Below are 19,886 nucleotides of genomic sequence, written 5' to 3'. Positions count from 1 at the left end.
AGGAAGGTAGAATCTATTGAGTTGTAAGTGATCTGAACGTTTAATGATGATCGCACATTCCTATAGGGGGTCAAACCATGTCCCAAAGGTCACCGGGCCTGGTTTCACTTTAAAGAAGTAGTCTAGTTACACATTTGTGGGCTTATAACTTGGCTTCGGAATGTCCTAGAGAGATCAGGGTTGTTTTAGTATACTCCAATCAACAGCCCCTACAACCACAAACAGGAATGGAGTCATTAGCACTTATGGTTTTTAAATGGCACCCAAAATTATGTTGCACGAAGCACAATTTCACATCATTCTGGGTTCATTTGTGTGAAAACAAGGTCCAATCAGGCTGAAACGTTACAGGGAGGTAGAATCTATTGAGTTGTAAGTGATCTGAACGTTTCATGATGATAGCACTTTCCTAAGGGGGTCAAACCATGTCCCAAAGGTCACCGGATCTGGTGTCTATTTAAAGAAGTAGTCCAGTTACACATTTGTGGGCTTATAACTTGGCTTCTGAATGTCCTAGAGATATCAGGTTTGTTTTAATGTACTCCAATCAACAGCCCCTACAACCACAAAAAGGAATGGAGTCATTAGCACTTATGGTTTGTAAATGGCACCCAGAATTATGTTGCACGAAGCACAATTTCACATCATTCTGGGTTCCTTTGTGTGAAAACAAGGTCCAATCAGGCTGAAACGTTACAGGAAGGTAGAATCTATTGAGTTGTAAGTGATCTGAACGTTTCATGATGATAGCACTTTCCTAAGGGGGTCAAACCATGTCCCAAAGGTCACCGGATCTGGTGTCAATTTAAAGAAGTAGTCCAGTTACACATTTGTGGGCTTATAACTTGGCTTCTGAATGTCCTAGAGAGATCAGGTTTGATTTAATGTACTCCAATCAACAGCCCCTAAAAACACAAAAAGGAATGGAGTCATTAGCACTTATGGTTTGTAAATGGCACCCAGAATTATGTTGCACGAAGCACAATTTCACATCATTCTGGGTTCATTTGTGTGAAAACAAGGTCCAATCAGGCTGAAACGTTACAGGAAGGTAGAATCTATTGAGTTGTAAGTGATCTGAATGTTTCATGATGATAGCACTTTCCTAAGGGGGTCAAACTATGTCCCAAAGGTCACCGGATCTGGTTTCACTTTAAAGAAGTAGTCCAGTTACACATTTGTGGGCTTATAACTTGGCTTCTGAATGTCCTAGAGAGATCAGGTTTGTTTTAGTGTACTCCAATCAACAGCCCCTACAACCACAAAAAGGAATGGAGTCATTAGCACTTATGGTTTGTAAATGGCACCCAGAATTATGTTGCACGAAGCACAATTTCACATCATTCTGGGTCCATTTGTGTGAAAACAAGGTCCAATCAGGCTGAAATGTTACAGGAAGGTAGAATCGATTGAGTTGTAAGTGATCTGAACGTTTCATGATGATAGCACTTTCCTAAGGGGGTCAAACCATGTCCCAAAGGTCACCGGATCTGCTGTCAACTTAAAGAAGTAGTCCAGTTACACATTTGTGGGCTTATAACTTGGCTTCTGAATGTCCTAGAGAGATCAGGTTTGTTTTAGTATACTCCAATCAACAGCCCCTACAACCACAAAAAGGAATGGAGTCATTAGCACTTATGGTTTTTAAATGGCACCCAGAATTATGTTGCACGAAGCACAATTTCACATCATTCTGGGTTCATTTGTGTGAAAACAAGGTCCAATCAGGCTGAAACGTTACAGGAAGGTAGAATCTGTTGAGTTGTAAGTGATCTGAACGTTTCATAATGATAGCACTTTCCTAAGGGGGTCAAACCATGTCCCAAAGGTCACCGGATCTGGTGTCAATTTAAAGAAGTAGTCCAGTTACACATTTGTGGGCTTATAACTTGGCTTCTGAATGTCCTAGAGAGATCAGGTTTGTTTTAGAGTACTCCAATTAACAGCCCCCATTACGACTAAAAGGAATGGAGTCATTAGCACTTATGGTTTTTAAATGGCACCCAGAATTATGTTGCACGAAGCACAATTTCACATCATTCTGGGTTCATTTGTGTGAAAACAAGGTCAAATCAGGCTGAAACGTTACAAGAAGGTAGAATCTATTGAGTTGTAAGTAATCTGAACGTTTCATGATGATCGCACATTCCTATAGGGGGTAAAACCATGTCCCAAAGGTCACCGGGCCTGGTGTCACTTTAAAGAAGTAGTCCAGTTACACATTTGTGGGCTTATAACTTGGCTTCTGAATGTCCTAGAGAGATCAGGTTTGTTTTAGAGTACTCCAATTAACAGCCCCCATTACCACTAAAAGGAATGGAGTCATTAGCACTTATGGTTTTTAAATGGCACCCAGAATTATGTTGCACGAAGCACAATTTCACATCAATCTGGGTTCATTTGTGTGAAAACAAGGTCCAATCAGGCTGAAACGTTACAAGAAGGTAGAATCTATTGAGTTGTAAGTGATCTGAACGTTTCATGATAATGGCACCCAGAATTATGTTGCACGAAGCAAAATTTCACATCATTCTGGGTTCATTTGTGTGAAAACAAGGTCCAATCAGGCTGAAACGTTACAGGAAGGTAGAATCTATTGAGTTGTAAGTGATCTGAACGTTTAATGATGATCGCACATTCCTATAGGGGGTCAAACCATGTCCCAAAGGTCACCGGGCCTGGTTTCACTTTAAAGAAGTAGTCTAGTTACACATTTGTGGGCTTATAACTTGGCTTCGGAATGTCCTAGAGAGATCAGGGTTGTTTTAGTATACTCCAATCAACAGCCCCTACAACCACAAACAGGAATGGAGTCATTAGCACTTATGGTTTTTAACCCTTTGATGCATAATGGTCACTACAGTGGACAGGTACTTAAAATTGTTATTTATTTATTTTTGCTATTAAGCACAGCTGTTGAAGACTTTATTGCATTTGAACCCCTCCATCTGTACTTCAGTAAGTCAAGCCAACATTTTTCATGTTCAGATTGCACACTGTCCACTGAGGTGGACATGTAATAAATTATTTGTAAATTAAATTTTACAAAAAATATGTAAATATGAAATTTGTTTCATTCACACCTAAAGATGAATGAAAAAAATTGTTTAAAAAATCATGGTTGACGATTTCATAATTCATGCATCAAAGGGTTAAATGGCACCCAAAATTATGTTGCACGAAGCACAATTTCACATCATTCTGGGTTAATTTGTGTGAAAACAAGGTCCAATCAGGCTGAAACGTTACAGGGAGGTAGAATCTATTGAGTTGTAAGTGATCTGAACGTTTCATGATGATAGCACTTTCCTAAGGGGGTCAAACCATGTCCCAAAGGTCACCGGATCTGGTGTCTATTTAAAGAAGTAGTCCAGTTACACATTTGTGGGCTTATAACTTGGCTTCTGAATGTCCTAGAGATATCAGGTTTGTTTTAATGTACTCCAATCAACAGCCCCTACAACCACAAAAAGGAATGGAGTCATTAGCACTTATGGTTTGTAAATGGCACCCAGAATTATGTTGCACGAAGCACAATTTCACATCATTCTGGGTTCCTTTGTGTGAAAACAAGGTCCAATCAGGCTGAAACGTTACAGGAAGGTAGAATCTATTGAGTTGTAAGTGATCTGAACGTTTCATGATGATAGCACTTTCCTAAGGGGGTCAAACCATGTCCCAAAGGTCACCGGATCTGGTGTCAATTTAAAGAAGTAGTCCAGTTACACATTTGTGGGCTTATAACTTGGCTTCTGAATGTCCTAGAGAGATCAGGTTTGATTTAATGTACTCCAATCAACAGCCCCTAAAACCACAAAATGGAATGGAGTCATTAGCACTTATGGTTTGTAAATGGCACCCAGAATTATGTTGCACGAAGCACAATTTCACATCATTCTGGGTTCATTTGTGTGAAAACAAGGTCCAATCAGGCTGAAACGTTACAGGAAGGTAGAATCTATTGAGTTGTAAGTGATCTGAATGTTTCATGATGATAGCACTTTCCTAAGGGGGTCAAACTATGTCCCAAAGGTCACCGGATCTGGTTTCACTTTAAAGAAGTAGTCCAGTTACACATTTGTGGGCTTATAACTTGGCTTCTGAATGTCCTAGAGAGGTCAGGTTTGTTTTAGTGTACTCCAATCAACAGCCCCTACAACCACAAAAAGGAATGGAGTCATTAGCACTTATGGTTTGTAAATGGCACCTAGAATTATGTTGCACGAAGCACAATTTCACATCATTCTGGGTCCATTTGTGTGAAAACAAGGTCCAATCAGGCTGAAACGTTACAGGAAGGTAGAATCTATTGAGTTGTAAGTGATCTGAACGTTTCAAGATGATCGCTCATTCCTATAGGGGGTCAAACCATGTCCCAAAGGTCACCGGGCCTGGTGTCACTTTAAAGAAGTAGTCCAGTTACACATTTGTGGGCTTATAACTTGGCTTCTGAATGTCCTAGAGAGATCAGGTTTGTTTTATTGTACTCCAACCAACAGCCCCTACAACCACAAAAAGGAATGGAGTCATTAGCACTTATGGTTTTTAAATGGCACCCAGAGTTATGTTGCACGAAGCACAATTTCACATCTTTCTGGGTCCATTTGTGTGAAAACAAGGTCCAATCAGGCTGAAACGTTACAAGACGGTAGAATCTATTGAGTTGTAAGTGATCTGAACGTTTCATGATGATCACACATTCCTATAGGGGGTCAAACCATGTCCCAAAGGTCACCGGGCCTGGTGTCACTTTAAAGAAGTTGTCCAGCTACACCTTTGTGGGCTTATAACTTGGCTTCTGAATGTCCTAGAGAGGTCAGGTTTGTTTTAGAGTACTCCAATCCACAGCCCCCATTACCACTAAAAGGAATGGAGTCATTAGCACTTATGGTTTTTAAATGGCACCCAGAATTATGTTGCACGAAGCACAATTTCACATCATTCTGGGTTTATTTGTGTGAAAACAAGGTCCAATCAGGCTGAAACGTTGCAAGAAGGTAGAATCTATTGAGTTGTAAGTGATCTGAACGTTTCATGATGATCGCACATTCCTATAGGGGTAAAACCATGTCCCAAAGGTCACCGGAACTGGTGTCACTTTAAAGAAGTAGTCCAGTTACACATTTGTGGGCTTATAACTTGGCTTCTGAATGTCCTAGAGAGATCAGGTTTGTTTTAATGTACTCCAACCAACAGCCCCTACAACCACAAAAAGGAATGGAGTCATTAGCACTTATGGTTTTTAAATGGCACCCAGAGTTATGTTGCACGAAGCACAATTTCACATCTTTCTGGGTCCATTTGTGTGAAAACAAGGTCCAATCAGGCTGAAACGTTACAAGAAGGTAGAATCTATTGAGTTGTAAGTGATCTGAATTTTTCATGATGATTGCACATTCCTATAGGGGGTCAAACCATGTCCCAAAGGTCACCGGGCCTGGTTTCACTTTAAAGAAGTAGTCCAGCTACACCTTTGTGGGCTTATAACTTGGCTTCTGAATGTCCTAGAGAGGTCAGGTTTGTTTTAGAGTACTCCAATCCACAGCCCCCATTACCACTAAAAGGAATGGAGTCATTAGCACTTATAATTTTTAAATGGTACCCAGAATTATGTTGCACGAAGCACAATTTCACATCATTCTGGGTTCATTTGTGTGAAAACAAGGTCCAATCAGGCTGAAACGTTGCAAGGAGGTAGAATCTATTGAGTTGTAAGTGATCTGAACGTTTCATGATGATCGCACATTCCTATAGGGGGTAAAACCATGTCCCAAAGGTCACCGGAACTGGTGTCACTTTAAAGAAGTAGTCCAGTTACAAATTTGTGGGCTTATAACTTGGCTTCTGAATGTCCTAGAGAGATCAGGTTTGTTTTAGTGTACTCCAATCAACAGCCCCTACAACCTCAAAAAGGATTGGAGTCATTAGCACTTATGGTTTTTAAATGGCACCCAGAATTATGTTGCACGAAGCACAATTTCACATCATTCTGGGTTCATTTGTGTGAAAACAAGGTCCAATCAGGCTGAAACGTTGCAAGAAGGTAGAATCTATTGAGTTGTAAGTGATCTGAACGTTTCATGATGATCGCACATTCCTATAGGGGTAAAACCATGTCCCAAAGGTCACCGGAACTGGTGTCACTTTAAAGAAGTAGTCCAGTTACACATTTGTGGGCTTATAACTTGGCTTCTGAATGTCCTAGAGAGATCAGGTTTGTTTTAATGTACTCCAACCAACAGCCCCTACAACCACAAAAAGGAATGGAGTCATTAGCACTTATGGTTTTTAAATGGCACCCAGAGTTATGTTGCACGAAGCACAATTTCAAATCTTTCTGGGTCCATTTGTGTGAAAACAAGGTCCAATCAGGCTGAAACGTTACAAGAAGGTAGAATCTATTGAGTTGTAAGTGATCTGAATTTTTCATGATGATCGCACATTCCTATAGGGGGTCAAACCATGTCCCAAAGGTCACCGGGCCTGGTGTCACTTTAAAGAAGTAGTCCAGCTACACCTTTGTGGGCTTATAACTTGGCTTCTGAATGTCCTAGAGAGGTCAGGTTTGTTTTAGAGTACTCCAATCCACAGCCCCCATTACCACTAAAAGGAATGGAGTCATTAGCACTTATAATTTTTAAATGGCACCCAGAATTATGTTGCACGAAGCACAATTTCACATCATTCTGGGTTCATTTGTGTGAAAACAAGGTCCAATAAGGCTGAAACGTTGCAAGGAGGTAGAATCTATTGAGTTGTAAGTGATCTGAACGTTTCATGATGATCGCACATTCCTATAGGGGGTAAAACCATGTCCCAAAGGTCACCGGAACTGGTGTCACTTTAAAGAAGTAGTCCAGTTACAAATTTGTGGGCTTATAACTTGGCTTCTGAATGTCCTAGAGAGATCAGGTTTGTTTTAGTGTACTCCAATCAACAGCCCCTACAACCTCAAAAAGGATTGGAGTCATTAGCACTTATGGTTTTTAAATGGCACCCAGAATTATGTTGCACGAAGCACAATTTCACATCATTCTGGGTCCATTTGTGTGAAAACAAGGTCCAATCCGGCTGAAACGTTACAGGAAGGTAGAATCTATTGAGTTGTAAGTGATCTGAACGTTTCATGATGATAGCACTTTCCTAAGGGGGTCAAACCATGTCCCAAAGGTCACCGGATCTGGTGTCAACTTAAAGAAGTAGTCCAGTTACACATTTGTGGGCTTATAACTTGGCTTCTGAATGTCCTAGAGAGATCAGGTTTGTTTTAGTATACTCCAATCAACAGCCCCTACAACCGCAAAAATGAATGGAGTCATTAGCACTTATGGTTTTTAAATGGCACCCAGAATTATGTTGCACGAAGCACAATTTCACATCATTCTGGGTTCATTTGTGTGAAAACAAGGTCCAATCAGGCTGAAACGTTACAGGAAGGTAGAATCTGTTGAGTTGTAAGTGATCTGAACGTTTCATAATGATAGCCCTTTCCTAAGGGGGTCAAACCATGTCTCAAAGGTCACCGGATCTGGTGTCAATTTAAAGAAGTAGTCCAGTTACACATTTGTGGGCTTATAACTTGTTTTCTGAATGTCCTAGAGAGATCAGGTTTGTTTTAGAGTACTCCAATTAACAGCCCCCATTACCACTAAAAGGAATGGAGTCATTAGCACTTATGGTTTTTAAATGGCACCCAGAATTATGTTGCACGAAGCACAATTTCACATCATTCTGGGTTCATTTGTGTGAAAACAAGGTCAAATCAGGCTGAAACGTTACAAGAAGGTAGAATCTATTGAGTTGTAAGTGATATGAACGTTTCATGATGATCGCACATTCCTATAGGGGGTAAAACCATGTCCCAAAGGTCAACGGGCCTGGTGTCACTTTAAAGATGTAGTCCAGTTACACATTTGTGGGCTTATAACTTGGCTTCTGAATGTCCTAGAGAGATCAGGTTTGTTTTAGAGTACTCCAATTAACAGCCCCCATTACCACTAAAAGGAATGGAGTCATTAGCACTTATGGTTTTTAAATGGCACCCAGAATTATGTTGCACGAAGCACAATTTCACATCAATCTGGGTTCATTTGTCTGAAAACAAGGTCCAATCAGGCTGAAACGTTACAAGAAGGTAGAATCTATTGAGTTGTAAGTGATCTGAACGTTTCATGATAATGGCACCCAGAATTATGTTGCACGAAGCACAATTTCACATCATTCTGGGTTCATTTGTGTGAAAACAAGGTCCAATCAGGCTGAAACGTTACAGGAAGGTAGAATCTATTGAGTTGTAAGTGATCTGAACGTTTCATGATGATCGCATATTCCTATAGGGGGTCAAACCATGTCCCAAAGATCACCGGGCCTGGTGTCACTTTAAAGTAGTCTAGTTACACATTTGTGGGCTTATAACTTGGCTTCTGAATGTCCTAGAGAGATCAGGGTTGTTTTAGTATACTCCAATCAACAGCCCCTACAACCACAAACAGGAATGGAGTCATTAGCACTTATGGTTTTTAAATGGCACCCAGAATTATGTTGCACGAAGCACAATTTCACATCATTCTGGGTTCATTTGTGTGAAAACAAGGTCCAATCAGGCTGAAACGTTACAGGGAGGTAGAATCTATTGAGTTGTAAGTGATCTGAACGTTTCATGATGATCGCACATTCCTATAGGGGGTAAAACCATGTCCCAAAGGTCACCGGAACTGGTGTCACTTTAAAGAAGTAGTCCAGTTACACATTTGTGGGCTTATAACTTGGCTTCTGAATGTCCTAGAGAGATCAGGTTTGTTTTAATGTACTCCAACCAACAGCCCCTACAACCACAAAAAGGAATGGAGTCATTAGCACTTATGGTTTTTAAATGGCACCCAGAGTTATGTTGCACGAAGCACAATTTCACATCTTTCTGGGTCCATTTGTGTGAAAACAAGGTCCAATCAGGCTGAAACGTTACAAGAAGGTAGAATCTATTGAGTTGTAAGTGATCTGAACGTTTCATGATGATCGCACATTCCTATAGGGGGTCAAACCATGTCCCAAAGGTCACCGGGCCTGGTGTCACTTTAAAGAAGTAGTCCAGCTACACCTTTGTGGGCTTATAACTTGGCTTCTGAATGTCCTAGAGAGGTCAGGTTTGTTTTAGAGTACTCCAATCCACAGCCCCCATTACCACTAAAAGGAATGGAGTCATTAGCACTTATGGTTTTTAAATGGCACCCAGAATTATGTTGCACGAAGCACAATTTCACATCATTCTGGGTTCATTTGTGTGAAAACAAGGTCCAATCAGGCTGAAACGTTGCAAGGAGGTAGAATCTATTGAGTTGTAAGTGATCTGAACATTTCATGATGATCGCACATTCCTATAGGGGGTAAAACCATGTCCCAAAGGTCACCGGAACTGGTGTCACTTTAAAGAAGTAGTCCAGTTACAAATTTGTGGGCTTATAACTTGGCTTCTGAATGTCCTAGAGAGATCAGGTTTGTTTTAGTGTACTCCAATCAACAGCCCCTACAACCTCAAAAAGGATTGGAGTCATTAGCACTTATGGTTTTTAAATGGCACCCAGAATTATGTTGCACGAAGCACAATTTCACATCATTCTGGGTCCATTTGTGTGAAAACAAGGTCCAATCAGGCTGAAACGTTACAGGAAGGTAGAATCTATTGAGTTGTAAGTGATCTGAACGTTTCATGATGATAGCACTTTCCTAAGGGGGTCAAACCATGTCCCAAAGGTCACCGGATCTGTTGTCAACTTAAAGAAGTAGTCCAGTTACACATTTGTGGGCTTATAACTTGGCTTCTGAATGTCCTAGAGAGATCAGGTTTGTTTTAGTATACTCCAATCAACAGCCCCTACAACCGCAAAAATGAATGGAGTCATTAGCACTTATGGTTTTTAAATGGCACCCAGAATTATGTTGCACGAAGCACAATTTCACATCATTCTGGGTTCATTTGTGTGAAAACAAGGTCCAATCAGGCTGAAACATTACAGGAAGGTAGAATCTGTTGAGTTGTAAGTGATCTGAACGTTTCATAATGATAGCACTTTCCTAAGGGGGTAAAACCATGTCCCAAAGGTCACCGGATCTGGTGTCAATTTAAAGAAGTAGTCCAGTTACACATTTGTGGGCTTATAACTTGGCTTCTGAATGTCCTAGAGAGATCAGGTTTGTTTTAGAGTACTCCAATTAACAGCCCCCATTACCACTAAAAGGAATGGAGTCATTAGCACTTATGGTTTTCAAATGGCACCCAGAATTATGTTGCACGAAGCACAATTTCACATCATTCTGGGTTCATTTGTGTGAAAACAAGGTCAAATCAGGCTGAAACGTTACAAGAAGGTAGAATCTATTGAGTTGTAAGTGATCTGAACGTTTCATGATGATCGCACATTCCTATAGGGGGTAAAACCATGTCCCAAAGGTCAACGGGCCTGGTGTCACTTTAAAGAAGTAGTCCAGTTACACATTTGTGGGCTTATAACTTGGCTTCTGAATGTCCTAGAGAGATCAGGTTTGTTTTAGAGTACTCCAATTAACAGCCCCCATTACCACTAAAAGGAATGGAGTCATTAGCACTTATGGTTTTTAAATGGCACCCAGAATTATGTTGCACAAAGCACAATTTCACATCAATCTGGGTTCATTTGTGTGAAAACAAGGTCCAATCAGGCTGAAACGTTACAAGAAGGTAGAATCTATTGAGTTGTAAGTGATCTGAACGTTTCATGATAATGGCACCCAGAATTATGTTGCACGAAGCACAATTTCACATCATTCTGGGTTCATTTGTGTGAAAACAAGGTCCAATCAGGCTGAAACGTTACAGGAAGGTAGAATCTATTGAGTTGTAAGTGATCTGAACGTTTCATGATGATCGCACATTCCTATAGGGGGTCAAACCATGTCCCAAAGATCACCGGGCCTGGTGTCACTTTAAAGTAGTCTAGTTACACATTTGTGGGCTTATAACTTGGCTTCTGAATGTCCTAGAGAGATCAGGGTTGTTTTAGTATACTCCAATCAACAGCCCCTACAACCACAAACAGGAATGGAGTCATTAGCACTTATGGTTTTTAAATGGCACCCAGAATTATGTTGCACGAAGCACAATTTCACATCATTCTGGGTTCATTTGTGTGAAAACAAGGTCCAATCAGGCTGAAACGTTACAGGGAGGTAGAATCTATTGAGTTGTAAGTGATCTGAACGTTTCATGATGATCGCACATTCCTATAGGGGGTAAAACCATGTCCCAAAGGTCACCGGAACTGGTGTCACTTTAAAGAAGTAGTCCAGTTACACATTTGTGGGCTTATAACTTGGCTTCTGAATGTCCTAGAGGGATCAGGTTTGTTTTAATGTACTCCAACCAACAGCCCCTACAACCACAAAAAGGAATGGAGTCATTAGCACTTATGGTTTTTAAATGGCACCCAGAGTTATGTTGCACGAAGCACAATTTCACATCTTTCTGGGTCCATTTGTGTGAAAACAAGGTCCAATCAGGCTGAAACGTTACAAGAAGGTAGAATCTATTGAGTTGTAAGTGATCTGAACATTTCATGATGATCGCACATTCCTATAGGGGGTCAAACCATGTCCCAAAGGTCACCGGGCCTGGTGTCACTTTAAAGAAGTAGTCCAGCTACACCTTTGTGGGCTTATAACTTGGCTTCTGAATGTCCTAGAGAGGTCAGGTTTGTTTTAGAGTACTCCAATCCACAGCCCCCATTACCACTAAAAGGAATGGAGTCATTAGCACTTATGGTTTTTAAATGGCACCCAGAATTATGTTGCACGAAGCACAATTTCACATCATTCTGGGTTCATTTGTGTGAAAACAAGGTCCAATCAGGCTGAAACGTTGCAAGGAGGTAGAATCTATTGAGTTGTAAGTGATCTGAACGTTTCATGATGATCGCACATTCCTATAGGGGGTAAAACCATGTCCCAAAGGTCACCGGAACTGGTGTCACTTTAAAGAAGTAGTCCAGTTACAAATTTGTGGGCTTATAACTTGGCTTCTGAATGTCCTAGAGAGATCAGGTTTGTTTTAGTGTACTCCAATCAACAGCCCCTACAACCTCAAAAAGGATTGGAGTCATTAGCACTTATGGTTTTTAAATGGCACCCAGAATTATGTTGCACGAAGCACAATTTCACATCATTCTGGGTCCATTTGTGTGAAAACAAGGTCCAATCAGGCTGAAACGTTACAGGAAGGTAGAATCTATTGAGTTGTAAGTGATCTGAACGTTTCATGATGATAGCACTTTCCTAAGGGGGTCAAACCATGTCCCAAAGGTCACCGGATCTGGTGTCAACTTAAAGAAGTAGTCCAGTTACACATTTGTGGGCTTATAACTTGGCTTCTGAATGTCCTAGAGAGATCAGGTTTGTTTTAGTATACTCCAATAAACAGCCCCTACAACCGCAAAAATGAATGGAGTCATTAGCACTTATGGTTTTTAAATGGCACCCAGAATTATGTTGCACGAAGCACAATTTCACATCATTCTGGGTTCATTTGTGTGAAAACAAGGTCCAATCAGGCTGAAACATTACAGGAAGGTAGAATCTGTTGAGTTGTAAGTGATCTGAACGTTTCATAATGATAGCACTTTCCTAAGGGGGTCAAACCATGTCCCAAAGGTCACCGGATCTGGTGTCAATTTAAAGTAGTCCAGTTACACATTTGTGGGCTTATAACTTGGCTTCTGAATGTCCTAGAGAGATCAGGTTTGTTTTAGAGTACTCCAATTAACAGCCCCCATTACCACTAAAAGGAATGGAGTCATTAGCACTTATGGTTTTTAAATGGCACCCAGAATTATGTTGCACGAAGCACAATTTCACATCATTCTGGGTTCATTTGTGTGAAAACAAGGTCAAATCAGGCTGAAACGTTACAAGAAGGTAGAATCTATTGAGTTGTAAGTGATCTGAACGTTTCATGATGATCGCACATTCCTATAGGGGGTAAAACCATGTCCCAAAGGTCACCGGGCCTGGTGTCACTTTAAAGAAGTAGTCCAGATACACATTTGTGGGCTTATAACTTGGCTTCTGAATGTCCTAGAAAGATCAGGTTTGTTTTAGAGTACTCCAATTAACAGCCCCCATTACCACTAAAAGGAATGGAGTCATTAGCACTTATGGTTTTTAAATGGCACCCAGAATTATGTTGCACGAAGCACAATTTCACATCAATCTGGGTTCATTTGTGTGAAAACAAGGTCCAATCAGGCTGAAACATTACAAGAAGGTAGAATCTATTGAGTTGTAAGTGATCTGAACGTTTCATGATAATGGCACCCAGAATTATGTTGCACGAAACACAATTTCACATCATTCTGGGTTCATTTGTGTGAAAACAAGGTCCAATCAGGCTGAAACGTTACAGGAAGGTAGAATCTATTGAGTTGTAAGTGATCTGAACGTTTCATGATGATCGCACACTCCTATAGGGGGTCAAACCATGTCCCAAAGATCACCGGGCCTGGTGTCACTTTAAAGAAGTAGTCTAGTTACACATTTGTGGGCTTATAACTTGGCTTCTGAATGTCCTAGAGAGATCAGGGTTGTTTTAGTATACTCCAATCAACAGCCCCTACAACCACAAACAGGAATGGAGTCATTAGCACTTATGGTTTTTAAATGGCACCCAGAATTATGTTGCACGAAGCACAATTTCACATCATTCTGGGTTCATTTGTGTGAAAACAAGGTCCAATCAGGCTGAAACGTTACAGGGAGGTAGAATCTATTGAGTTGTAAGTGATCTGAACGTTTCATGATGATAGCACTTTCCTAAGGGGGTCAAACCATGTCCCAAAGGTCACCGGATCTGGTGTCAATTTAAAGAAGTAGTCCAGTTACACATTTGTGGGCTTATAATTTGGCTTCTGAATGTCCTAGAGATATCAGGTTTGTTTTAATGTACTCCAATCAACAGCCCCTACAACCACAAAAAGGAATGGAGTCATTAGCACTTATGGTTTGTAAATGGCACCTAGAATTATGTTGCACGAAGCACAATTTCACATCATTCTGGGTCCATTTGTGTGAAAACAAGGTCCAATCAGGCTGAAACGTTACAGGTATGTAGAATCTATTGAGTTGTAAGTGATCTGAACGTTTCAAGATGATCGCTCATTCCTATAGGGGGTCAAACCATGTCCCAAAGGTCACCGGGCCTGGTGTCACTTTAAAGAAGTAGTCCAGTTACACATTTGTGGGCTTATAACTTGGCTTCTGAATGTCCTAGAGAGATCAGGTTTGTTTTAATGTACTCCAACCAACAGCCCCTACAACCATAAAAAGGAATGGAGTCATTAGCACTTATGGTTTTTAAATGGCACCCAGAGTTATGTTGCACGAAGCACAATTTCACATCTTTCTGGGTCCATTTGTGTGAAAACAAGGTCCAATCAGGCTGAAACGTTACAAGACGGTAGAATCTATTGAGTTGTAAGTGATCTGAACGTTTCATGATGATCACACATTCCTATAGGGGGTCAAACCATGTCCCAAAGGTCACCGGGCCTGGTGTCACTATAAAGAAGTAGTCCAGCTACACCTTTGTGGGCTTATAACTTGGCTTCTGAATGTCCTAGAGAGGTCAGGTTTGTTTTAGAGTACTCCAATCCACAGCCCCCATTACCACTAAAAGGAATGGAGTCATTAGCACTTATGGTTTTTAAATGGCACCCAGAATTATGTTGCACGAAGCACAATTTCACATCATTCTGGGTTCATTTGTGTGAAAACAAGGTCCAATCAGGCTGAAACGTTGCAAGAAGGTAGAATCTATTGAGTTGTAAGTGATCTGAACGTTTCATGATGATCGCACATTCCTATAGGGGTAAAACCATGTCCCAAAGGTCACCGGAACTGGTGTCACTTTAAAGAAGTAGTCCAGTTACACATTTGTGGGCTTATAACTTGGCTTCTGAATGTCCTAGAGAGATCAGGTTTGTTTTAATGTACTCCAACCAACAGCCCCTACAACCACAAAAAGGAATGGAGTCATTAGCACTCATGGTTTTTAAATGGCACCCAGAGTTATGTTGCACGAAGCACAATTTCACATCTTTCTGGGTCCATTTGTGTGAAAACAAGGTCCAATCAGGCTGAAACGTTACAAGAAGGTAGAATCTATTGAAGTGTAAGTGATCTGAACGTTTCATGATGATTGCACATTCCTATAGGGGGTCAAACCATGTCCCAAAGGTCACCGGGCCTGGTGTCACTTTAAAGAAGTAGTCCAGCTACACCTTTGTGGGCTTATAACTTGGCTTCTGAATGTCCTAGAGAGGTCAGGTTTGTTTTAGAGTACTCCAATCCACAGCCCCCATTACCACTAAAAGGAATGGAGTCATTAGCACTTATGGTTTTTAAATGGCACCCAGAATTATGTTGCACGAAGCACAATTTCACATAATTCTGGGTTCATTTGTGTGAAAACAAGGTCCAATCAGGCTGAAACGTTGCAAGGAGGTATAATCTATTGAGTTGTAAGGGATCTGAACGTTTCATGATGATCGCACATTCCTATAGGGGGTAAAACCATGTCCCAAAGGTCACCGGAACTGGTGTCACTTTAAAGAAGTAGTCCAGTTACAAATTTGTGGGCTTATAACTTGGCTTCTGAATGTCCTAGAGAGATCAGGTTTGTTTTAGAGTACTCCAATCAACAGCCCCTACAACCTCAAAAAGGATTGGAGTCATTAGCACTTATGGTTTTTAAATGGCACCCAGAATTATGTTGCACGAAGCACAATTTCCCATCATTCTGGGTCCATTTGTGTGAAAACAAGGTCCAATCAGGCTGAAACGTTACAGGAAGGTAGAATCTGTTGAGTTGTAAGTGATCTGAACGTTTCATAATGATAGCACTTTCCTAAGGGGGTCAAACCATGTCCCAAAGGTCACCGGATCTGGTGTCAATTTAAAGAAGTAGTCCAGTTACACATTTGTGGGCTTATAACTTGGCTTCTGAATGTCCTAGAGAGATCAGGTTTGTTTTAGAGTACTCCAATTAACAGCCCCCATTACCACTAAAAGGAATGGAGTCATTAGCACTTATAGTTTTTAAATGGCACCCAGAATTATGTTGCACGAAGCACAATTTCACATCATTCTGGGTTCATTTGTGTGAAAACAAGGTCCAATCAGGCTGAAACGTTACAAGAAGGTAGAATCTATTGAGTTGTAAGTGATCTGAACGTTTCATGATGATCGCACATTCCTATAGGGGGTCAAACCATGTCCCAAAGGTCACCGGGCCTGGTGTCACTTTAAAGAAGTAGTCTAGTTACACATTTGTGGGCTTATAACTTGGCTTCTGAATGTCCTAGAGAGATCAGGGTTGGTTTAGTATACTCCAATCAACAGCCCCTACAACCACAAACAGGAATGGAGTCATTAGCACTTATGGTTTTTAAATGGCACCCAGAATTATGTTGCACGAAGCACAATTTCACATCATTCTGGGTTCATTTGTGTGAAAACAAGGTCCAATCAGGCTGAAACGTTACAGGGAGGTAGAATCTATTGAGTTGTAAGTGATCTGAACGTTTCATGATGATAGCACTTTCCTAAGGGGGTCAAACCATGTCCCAAAGGTCACCGGATCTGGTGTCAATTTAAAGAAGTAGTCCAGTTACACATTTGTGGGCTTATAACTTGGCTTCTGAATGTCCTAGAGATATCAGGTTTGTTTTAATGTACTCCAATCAACAGCCCCTACAACCACAAAAAGGAATGGAGTCATTAGCACTTATGGTTTGTAAATGGCACCCAGAATTATGTTGCACGAAGCACAATTTCACATCATTCTGGGTTCCTTTGTGTGAAAACAAGGTCCAATCAGGCTGAAACGTTACAGGAAGGTAGAATCTATTGAGTTGTAAGTGATCTGAACGTTTCATGATGATAGCACTTTCCTAAGGGGGTCAAACCATGTCCCAAAGGTCACCGGATCTGGTGTCAATTTAAAGAAGTAGTCCAGTTACACATTTGTGGGCTTATAACTTGGCTTCTGAATGTCCTAGAGAGATCAGGTTTGATTTAATGTACTCCAATCAACAGCCCCTAAAACCACAAAAAGGAATGGAGTCATTAGCACGTATGGTTTGTAAATGGCACCCAGAATTATGTTGCACGAAGCACAATTTCACATCATTCTGGGTTCATTTGTGTGAAAACAAGGTCCAATCAGGCTGAAACGTTACAGGAAGGTAGAATCAATTGAGTTGTAAGTGATCTGAATGTTTCATGATGATAGCACTTTCCTAAGGGGGTCAAACTATGTCCCAAAGGTCACCGGATCTGGTTTCACTTTAAAGAAGTAGTCCAGTTACACATTTGTGGGCTTATAACTTGGCTTCTGAATGTCCTAGAGAGGTCAGGTTTGTTTTAGTGTACTCCAATCAACAGCCCCTACAACCACAAAAAGGAATGGAGTCATTAGCACTTATGGTTTGTAAATGGCACCTAGAATTATGTTGCACGAAGCACAATTTCACATCATTCTGGGTCCATTTGTGTGAAAACAAGGTCCAATAAGGCTGAAACGTTACAGGAAGGTAGAATCTATTGAGTTGTAAGTGATCTGAACGTTTCAAGATGATCGCTCATTCCTATAGGGGGTCAAGCCATGTCCCAAAGGTCACCGGGCCTGGTGTCACTTTAAAGAAGTAGTCCAGTTACACATTTGTGGGCTTATAACTTGGCTTCTGAATGTCCTAGAGAGATCAGGGTTGTTTTAGTATACTCCAATCAACAGCCCCTACAACCACAAACAGGAATGGAGTCATTAGCACTTATGGTTTTTAAATGGCACCCAGAATTATGTTGCACGAAGCACAATTTCACATCATTCTGGGTTCATTTGTGTGAAAACAAGGTCCAATCAGGCTGAAACGTTACAGGGAGGTAGAATCTATTGAGTTGTAAGTGATCTGAACGTTTCATGATGATAGCACTTTCCTAAGGGGGTCAAACCATGTCCCAAAGGTCACCGGATCTGGTGTCAATTTAAAGAAGTAGTCCAGTTACACATTTGTGGGCTTATAACTTGGCTTCTGAATGTCCTAGAGATATCAGGTTTGTTTTAATGTACTCCAATCAACAGCCCCTACAACCACAAAAAGGAATGGAGTCATTAGCACTTATGGTTTGTAAATGGCACCCAGAATTATGTTGCACGAAGCACAATTTCACATCATTCTGGGTTCCTTTGTGTGAAAACAAGGTCCAATCAGGCTGAAACGTTACAGGAAGGTAGAATCTATTGAGTTGTAAGTGATCTGAACGTTTCATGATGATAGCACTTTCCTAAGGGGGTCAAACCATGTCCCAAAGGTCACCGGATCTGGTGTCAATTTAAAGAAGTAGTCCAGTTACACATTTGTGGGCTTATAACTTGGCTTCTGAATGTCCTAGAGATATCAGGTTTGTTTTAATGTACTCCAATCAACAGCCCCTACAACCACAAAAAGGAATGGAGTCATTAGCACTTATGGTTTGTAAATGGCACCCAGAATTATGTTGCACGAAGCACAATTTCACATCATTCTGGGTTCCTTTGTGTGAAAACAAGGTCCAATCAGGCTGAAACGTTACAGGAAGGTAGAATCTATTGAGTTGTAAGTGATCTGAACGTTTCATGATGATAGCACTTTCCTAAGGGGGTCAAACCATGTCCCAAAGGTCACCGGATCTGGTGTCAATTTAAAGAAGTAGTCCAGTTACACATTTGTGGGCTTATAACTTGGCTTCTGAATGTCCTAGAGAGATCAGGTTTGATTTATTGTACTCCAATCAACAGCCCCTAAAACCACAAAAAGGAATGGAGTCATTAGCACGTATGGTTTGTAAATGGCACCCAGAATTATGTTGCACGAAGCACAATTTCACATCATTCTGGGTTCATTTGTGTGAAAACAAGGTCCAATCAGGCTGAAACGTTACAGGAAGGTAGAATCAATTGAGTTGTAAGTGATCTGAATGTTTCATGATGATAGCACTTTCCTAAGGGGGTCAAACTATGTCCCAAAGGTCACCGGATCTGGTTTCACTTTAAAGAAGTAGTCCAGTTACACATTTGTGGGCTTATAACTTGGCTTCTGAATGTCCTAGAGAGGTCAGGTTTGTTTTAGTGTACTCCAATCAACAGCCCCTACAACCACAAAAAGGAATGGAGTCATTAGCACTTATGGTTTGTAAATGGCACCTAGAATTATGTTGCACGAAGCACAATTTCACATCATTCTGGGTCCATTTGTGTGAAAACAAGGTCCAATCAGGCTGAAACGTTACAAGAAGGTAGAATCTATTGAGTTGTAAGTGATCTGAACGTTTCATGATGATCGCACATTCCTATAGGGGGTAAAACCATGTCCCAAAGGTCACCGGGCCTGGTGTCACTTTAAAGAAGTAGTCCAGTTACACATTTGTGGGCTTATAACTTGGCTTCTGAATGTCCTAGAGAGATCAGGTTTGTTTTAGAGTACTCTAATTAACAGCCCCCATTACCACTAAAAGGAATGGAGTCATTAGCACTTATGGTTTTTAAATGGCACCCAGAATTATGTTGCACGAAGCACAATTTCACATCATTCTGGGTTCATTTGTGTGAAAACAAGGTCCAATCAGGCTGAAACGTTACAGGAAGGTAGAATCTATTGAGTTGTAAGTGATCTGAACGTTTCATGATGATCGCACATTCCTATAGGGGGTCAAACCATGTCCCAAAGGTCACCGGGCCTGGTGTCACTTTAAAGAAGTAGTCTAGTTACACATTTGTGGGCTTATAACTTGGCTTCTGAATGTCCTAGAGAGATCAGGGTTGTTTT

This window comes from Nothobranchius furzeri, chromosome 3 (genome assembly GCF_043380555.1).
Source record: "Nothobranchius furzeri strain GRZ-AD chromosome 3, NfurGRZ-RIMD1, whole genome shotgun sequence".
Taxonomy (NCBI): domain Eukaryota; kingdom Metazoa; phylum Chordata; class Actinopteri; order Cyprinodontiformes; family Nothobranchiidae; genus Nothobranchius; species Nothobranchius furzeri.
Note: the sequence above shows the minus strand (reverse complement) of the source record.